This window comes from Brassica oleracea, chromosome C8, assembly GCF_000695525.1.
Source record: "Brassica oleracea var. oleracea cultivar TO1000 chromosome C8, BOL, whole genome shotgun sequence".
NCBI lineage: Eukaryota > Viridiplantae > Streptophyta > Magnoliopsida > Brassicales > Brassicaceae > Brassica > Brassica oleracea.
The window spans coordinates 14,547,998-14,555,758 of record NC_027755.1 but is presented as its reverse complement, the minus strand read 5'-3'; the positions used below and the strand labels follow the sequence as shown (position 1 = coordinate 14,555,758).

General features: G+C 29.2%; 1 long non-coding RNA gene and 1 pseudogene across 3 annotated transcripts; one reads left to right on the top strand and one right to left on the bottom strand.

Annotated features, from left to right (window-relative positions):
• The first annotated feature begins 4,134 nt into the window (after window positions 1-4,134).
• On the top strand, window positions 4,135-5,873 carry LOC106311652. Of its 3 annotated transcripts, XR_001264072.1 has the most exons (6): window positions 4,135-4,385; window positions 4,467-4,579; window positions 4,792-4,867; window positions 4,979-5,246; window positions 5,379-5,525; window positions 5,645-5,873. It is a non-coding gene; the product is annotated as an uncharacterized LOC106311652 (long non-coding RNA). The 3 variants fall into 3 exon arrangements; XR_001264071.1 differs by having other exon boundaries at window positions 4,137-4,385; window positions 4,986-5,525; XR_001264070.1 differs by having other exon boundaries at window positions 4,141-4,385; window positions 4,979-5,525.
• Window positions 5,874-6,145: 272 nt separating this feature from the next.
• Window positions 6,146-6,660, bottom strand: LOC106311649 (annotated as a pseudogene).
• Window positions 6,661-7,761: the final 1,101 nt, after the last annotated feature.

Sequence of the window (7,761 nt, the reverse complement as noted above, 5' to 3'; positions counted from 1 at the left end):
AGTCACAAATTAGTGTCTATTTAGTCACAAATATGTGACCAAAAAATTTGGTCTTAAATTTTCGTAACAATATCCCCTTTTTTTTTGTAGTGAGAAGACTTCTTGGGAAGTCATCTAGACCCTAAAATCAAAGACATGAGAAGACTTCGCTTTAAGCGGGAAATTAAAATTCTACTAAAATTTAGGTGGAAATATGTTAGAAGATTTATCAGACAAACTTCTAGAAGTTTTCTAAACCATAACCTAATCAAATAACTAACTAAATAGCAAAAAGTAATTAATTAAACTTAAAATCAACTTATATAGCGTTTAATATACAAAACTAAACACATGTAGGTCAATTTTTTTTTTTTTAAAGTAAAGATTCAAAATCAAGCACTAAAGACAAACAATACTATAACATATGTTACTAAACCCTAAACCAAAGTCTTCTCGTAGACTTTTAGACCCTATAATCAAATAACTAAGCAAAAACACTTCCTTGATTAAAAAAACTTAGAAAGTATTTAAATCAAGTAATTAGATAGTCACTAAACATATATATGTCAAACCAAAATAAAAATAAAAAATATAATATTTCAAAATCTAACTCTAAAAATACCAACAATACTATAACATATGTTACCAAACCCTAAACCGAAGGCTATCATGACTCAATCTACATTCATTCATTTATGTTAAAAATAATTCAATTTCAGTAAAACTAAATTTTCATCGTTTAGAAATGTTTATTAATACATTATTTTGATTTTTTCTCTTTCAAAATATTTTTTATAAACTTTATTAATTACTTTTAAGATCTAATACATGAGAAGACTTTCCTTAGAAGACTTCTGGAAGACTTAGATTTAGGTGGGAAACCTAAATTCTTTTAAAATTTAGGCAAGAACCCTAAATTCTATTAAAATTTAGGTGGAATATGTCAGAAGACTTCTTGGGAAGTCTTTTGTGAGTCTTCCAGACCCTATAATCAAATAGCTATACAAAAAAAAACATGTTCTTAAACTTTTAAGATACTTAGAAAGTGTTTAAATCAAGTTATTAGATAGTCACTAAACACATATATGTCAAATGTTTTTTTTTAAACAAAAGATAAGATTTCAAAATCTAACCCTAAATATACCAACAATGTTATAACATATGTTACTAAACCCTAAACCAAGGACAATCATGAGTTAATCTTCTTTTCGCTCATCTATGTTGGAAAAAAATTCAATTTTAGTAAACTAAATTTACATCATTTAGAAATGTTTATTACTACATGATTTCAATTTTTTTCCCATCAAAATATTTTTTATAGAAATTTTAAATTATTTTTAAGATCTACTGAACGAAAAGACTTACAAAGAAGTCTAGACTTACAAAGAAGTATCTCTAGACTTCTTTGTAAATTTTCTCACGCAGATCTCTAAGAAGACTTCTTTGTAAGTTTTCTCACGCGGAGGGTTATAATGGTAAAACTCAATACACGTTTTTTGTTTAGTCATAAGGAAGTTGTTGTAATTTCACTCGCCTTTTTGAGTTACTTTTGCATTTGATTGAATTTGTGGTACACGTTTTTGTATTCAAAATCAAGTTTTGAGTCATTTTGGCAATTTCCCCATTAATAAATTTATATATAATTTATTTTCATAATTATAAATATTTGTGTCAAAAATATAATATGTTGGTAAGACGGGTTAACATTAACAAACTATAAAATACACATATAAAAATAAACATGTATTTCATTGAAGCTAATAAAATAAAAATATTTTTAACTACTTTAATCACAATATCTTTTCATTTTAAATATATATGTGTATATATATATATATATTTAAAATAAATAAATATTCTAAAAAATCTGTTGATAAATGTTTTGACAATATTTTAGTTTCAAAAAGCTTATGTAAATATTTTCACTAATTTTGTAATTAGCAATAAACTGTTATTATGCATTAATATATATTCAGTTAGTGTTATAAATGGAAAATTCTATCATATTTTGTCCATTTTATAATCATAATCAAACATGTTAAAATAAATTTATTATATTGAAATAAATATGATAAAATTATATTAAATTGATAATTTTATAAATTTTAATTTCATAAATATAAATATTCATGTTAAACAATACAATACAATGATAGAACGACTTAACATTAGAAAATTATATAATACATGTATAAAAATTAAAATTTTTATATATACAATAATATATTATCTCAAATGAATAAACGAAACAAATATTGTTAAAAAGAATTAGCTTTGAATGGCGAGTCATAATTTAGCATAAATTAAATATAATATAATTTTTAAATATGTTGTTTTATGCATATATTAGTTTGTTTAATTACTAAATGCAAATACAATAAGATAAACTAGAACTTGACCCTCGTCCCCACCGGGGTGTTTGATTTAAATTGTGTTCAACATAAACTTATAAACCGCTGATTTTATAAAAAAATTCTATATATTTTTTTTATATTTTGTAATTTACATATAGAGTAGAATATATTATTTTATAATATTGGTGTTTGATAAAAAATTTATTTGTACATGATATTATATCAATTTTTTTGCATTAGTTTTTTTTATTAATTTTATGATTTTTGTTTTTTAAATTGAACTCTAAAAGTTTTTATATTTGACTAAACTAAATGAGGTAATATTATATTTAAATTTTTTTTTATCTAATACATACTATATATTTCGGTTTGTGTTTTTATTTTCATCACAAAAAACAACAACCATTGTAATTAATTAATTTAAATTGATTCTAAATGCAGTGGAAAATCTGTAAATAAAAATAAATACAAAAAAAAGAAGTACTTAATTTATTGTAAATAAATGCAATGGCTAAATTTGCAAATAAAATGAAAGACTTAATCTTCTATCAATGTTTCCAAACAATTCTCATTTATACTGTTATATATATTTCCGAACAATATCAAAATGTACTTCAGTTTTAATAATATAGATATATAAAAAGAAGTAACAAATACGTACCACTAATATATGACGATTTTAAACAATTGATTAACTACAACATATAAAATGTAAAATTGTTAATTATTGCATCTGAAATAGGTTTATTAATATTTAAATATATGATTAACGTTAAAAATTTATACCACTAATGATCTAAAATAAATATATATATATATATATATAAAAGAAAACAAACATCCGCGCGGTTGCCCGGGTCAAGATCTAGTGTATATTATTAAAACTGAAGTACATTTTGGTACTGTTTGAAAACATGGATAGTAGTATAAATGAGAATTGTTTGGAAACATGGATATCGGTATAAAAAAGAAATATAATGTCTTTTTAGTGTCGCACAAAAAATAAAATAATGTCTTTTTAGTAATTTCATTAATATAATTGTGTATTTCCATAGTTCACCTAGTTTAACAATTTCATTAATTATATTACCTCAACAATACATCACATCATTAATTGTATTACCAAAATAATAATAGTGCAGCTTTTTATTTATTAGTTAATCAACATTAACTTTGTGCCAATTATAAAATAAAAAACGTAAAATAACTGGGTTTTGGTTAAATGTTCAGTTTTTTTGTTTTACTAAAACTTTTTTTTTTAATTTTAGTTACAATGAAGCCAAAAACATAATTCAATTTTTTGTGAATAAAATAATAACTTATAATAATAAAATTTATTAAATTTATTGCCACTTAATTTTCACTCCATATAATTATTTTACTAAATAAAAATCTCTTTCTATTTCACTTAATTTAGACAAACACATAGAAATAGCCAGTTTTGTTAGTTTATAAAATCAGTTAGGCATGAACATTGGTTATTCATTTAGGTACGGATTGTTCTTTTTTGGTATCACTTTTTATTGTTTTGAAATTAGGACCTACTTGAATATTATAAATTTATGTGTGGGTTTTGAATTGAATCATTCTCGGTATATATGGATGAGTCCGGTTCTGATTTATAAGAACCTAAAAAATATTTAAATAACAAATGTATCTGAAATGAGTTCGTATATTTGTACAAAAAATAATCATATTACCCGATTCGATCCAAGTATTTTGAGTACAATCTATCTATCTATCTATCTATTTATATAAAATCATGTTTGCTCTCTCCTTAGAGAGACACGTAGGATGCCACATAAGAAAATTCATTTCATGGCGTTTTGACACGTGTTTAATTGAAAAACCGCAGCTTTTCATTAAACTTTAACATCTTGGGCTCATCGAACCCTACGACTGCAACGAAGAACGTGGAAACGGCTGTGTTCATAAGCAGAGGAAGAGAAGAGGCTTCGATGGACGACGAATCAGATCTACTCCATATGCAGATGGCTCATCTGCCGCTGCGTCTCCGGCTTGGCCGCTGCGTCTCCGAACTATCCCTCTCAGGTGATGGTTTACTTGACATCTGATTCGACCTGCTTCACCCTTTTGTTTCTTGCCTTTGACTAAATTTGATTTCGATTGCAGATGAATCTCCAAGGCGTCGCGAAAAGTTAACCGAAGGCTTCAATCTTAAACCCGTTTCCTTCATGGCTCAGTTCCATAGCTCATGACCTGATTGTAATTTATACGCTTTTTGGGTTAGGTTCTATCTCTGTGAGTTTTGTTTCTAACTCACATTTAGATTAGTGAAATTGATGTTTAAATGAAAATTTTGTTTTGTTCTTAGTGCAACAAGAGAACCTGGAACCCTTGCTTTTATTTCATTTTGAATGGTGCTTGATTTGTGATTTGACGAGTGATTTGATAAAAGGATGAATGCTTTACTCACTTTGTGATTCCATGGTCATAGGTTTCTGCAAACGAAGAAGTATTGTGTACTGCTTGATATCAAGGAGAAAACTTTGAAGAAGCTATCTAAGCAGCAGGTGTGTTCTAGACTGTCTTTTTACAACTGTTCTAGACTCTCTTTGTTTTCTTTTCGTTTCTATAAAATGGGTTTGTTCTAAAGCTTGCTCCTTTATGTGATCTTAACCAAGCTTTAAGGTTTGCGTGTGTGGACCGTGGTCAGACAGAGAATAGCTGTTGTGTGAAGTGTCCATTCTGTGAGAGGTTTGCGTGTGTGGACCGTAATGTTCCTTGGCATGAATCTATGAGCAGTGAAGAGTTTCAGATTCTTCAGGTTCATTAAATATATCAAGATGATATCATATTGCATCGCTTGGCTAGGTATAAGAGGTGGAGACGATGTCAGCAATGTCGTGTAATGATTTTAATTGCTCAAGGCTGCAACCACATGACTTGCCGGTAAGACATACACCCATAGAACGTTTCATATCTATATATTGTTTGGCTTTGTGGTTTCTTATATCAATGTTGAGATATCTCTTTGTGTTCTTTGTATGTGTGGGCATGAATTTTTCAACTGTTGTGGAGCAGAGTACAGTGAAAGACAACAGAGTTACACTTGTGCTTTGTGGTGGATTGTTGCAGGAAGTTTACAGAGGAAAGCAACTCCATCATCTTGTCTACAAGAGGAAGGCTAAACAAGTTGAAGACTTTAGCAATTGTGAGCAAATGATATAGGTTTCACCCTTGACCTATATGCATATGATTTAACTAATATTCAATTTTGATGATGCCGAAAGTGCCACAGACGTTTCGAGGAGTTTTGAGTCTTATTGTTACTCTTTTTGTGAGTGTAGGTCCCGTGGCTGAGGCATGGTGATGACGTGGTATGTGTTAAAGCTTCGGCCTTTCATTTTTTGGTTCATCGTTTTTAGGAGACTCGAGGGCAACGAGCTTGATGGTATGAGTTTCTCTGATAGGGTTGTTGGTGCGTGTGTGTTTTGTACGCTGAACTTGAATAATGATATCTTTTTTTTTGTTTTTTTTTGTCACAAGAATAATGATATCTACTTATGATTTTTTTAACGTAGAACAAGGTCAACGAAAAAGATGATACACTTTGCCAAATATATAATGAATATATTAAATATAAGAAAATTAATGGGAAAAATAATTTATTTTTAAATCTCAAACCCCGCTCAGGAATGATTATCATTTCTTGCTCTTGACGGTTCTAAACTTGACTAACCTCATCTTCTTCTCGAATGATTATCATTTCTTGCTCTTGACGGTCCTAAACTTGACTAACCTCATCTTCTTCTCGATCTTGGTTAGGTTTTATGTGTACAGAGCTGAGATTACTGTTTCAGTAAATGTAAAACAAAAGGAAACGATGGTGATAGATAACAACGAGTGTCAGTAGATATTACAACATAAGGGAAATGTCTAAAAGGACTTGCATGGTTTTTAATAAAGATCAATCGTCTCGGTAGTTAAACTTCCTTTTAACGGACACACGTTCATCTTCATCATCCTCTTCCTCACTTCTTCTTCTTCTTCTTCATATACTTTTTCTTCCTCTACTTCCTCTTCTTGCTCAACATCATCTTCCACAGCATTGACCCTCTCGCACTCATCAATCCATTCGCTGTAGATGTCTATAGCTTCACTCAAAGCTGTGATAGTAGTGCTAAAGCTTTCTTCACAGATTCTACAAGTGGCAATACCAATCACCTCCTTCATATTAATTTGGCATTCGACGCTAGAGCCGTGATTGCAAAAAGGACAGCTAAAGACAGTGTCAAGCTTGTCCATTCGCTTCGTTGTAGCAGGCTTTGCCCTTAACTTCCTCTTCCCCATTGCTTAACCACCTGTTATTGCACAAGATCGATTCCTCGAGGAAGAGCGAGATACGAAACCCTAGAAAGATGTCAATTGGGGGAGAAAAAGGAAAGAAAAAAAAAGAAAAAAAAATTCTAATAATCAGTACTATTTAAAATCTTAATAGGTTATTCGGATATCATGTTTATTTAGTACTCCCTCCGTTTCTAAATATAAGATGTTTATGTAGAAACACACATATTAAAAAAATTATTTTTCTTTTAGAAAGTATCATTAAAACTATAAATTAATGGTATTCAACCAATTACAAAATAGACTATTAAAATATGATTGAAAACATAATTTTTAATAAAATAAAAGTTACCTAAAAAAATAAAAACATCTTATATATTAGAACATAAAAATTCTGTAAAACATCCTACGTTTAGGAACAAAGAGGGAGTATTAAATATAATGACATATAAAATATTTAGTGATGTACATTTTAAATGATAACGCCCGGCTTGTTGTGAGGAAAATAAATGAAAATAGTGAAGTCGTGAGGTATAAAGCCCGGCTTGTTGTACAAGGATTTTCACAAAGACTAGAAATCGATTATGAGGAAACATATTCCCCTGTGGTGGATGCAACAACTTTCAGATTCCTGATAAGTCTGGTCATAAGAGAAAACTTAAACCTGCGGTTAATGGATGTAGTAACCGCATATTTATATGGTCCACTGGATAATGGAATTTACATGAAAATTCTAGAAGGTATCGAATTGAAAAGCAAAGAGAGTTCTCGAGAACATCATTGTATTAAGTTGAATAAATCTCTTTATAGACTGAAACAATCCGGTCGGATGTGGTACAATCGACTGAGTGAGTACCTAGTGAAAGAAAGATATAGAAATGATCCGATCAGTCCATGCATTTTCATAAAGAAATTCGAAAACAAAGGATTCGTGATCATAGCAGTATATGTTGATGATCTGAATATCCTAGGAATCTCTGGAGAGATTTCCCAAACGGTTGAATACCTTAAGAAAGAATTTGAGATGAAGATGAAAGATCTCGGGAAAACGAAATTCTGTTTGGGATTACAACTTGAGTACATAAATGATGGTATCCTTGTGCATCAGATGTCATATATA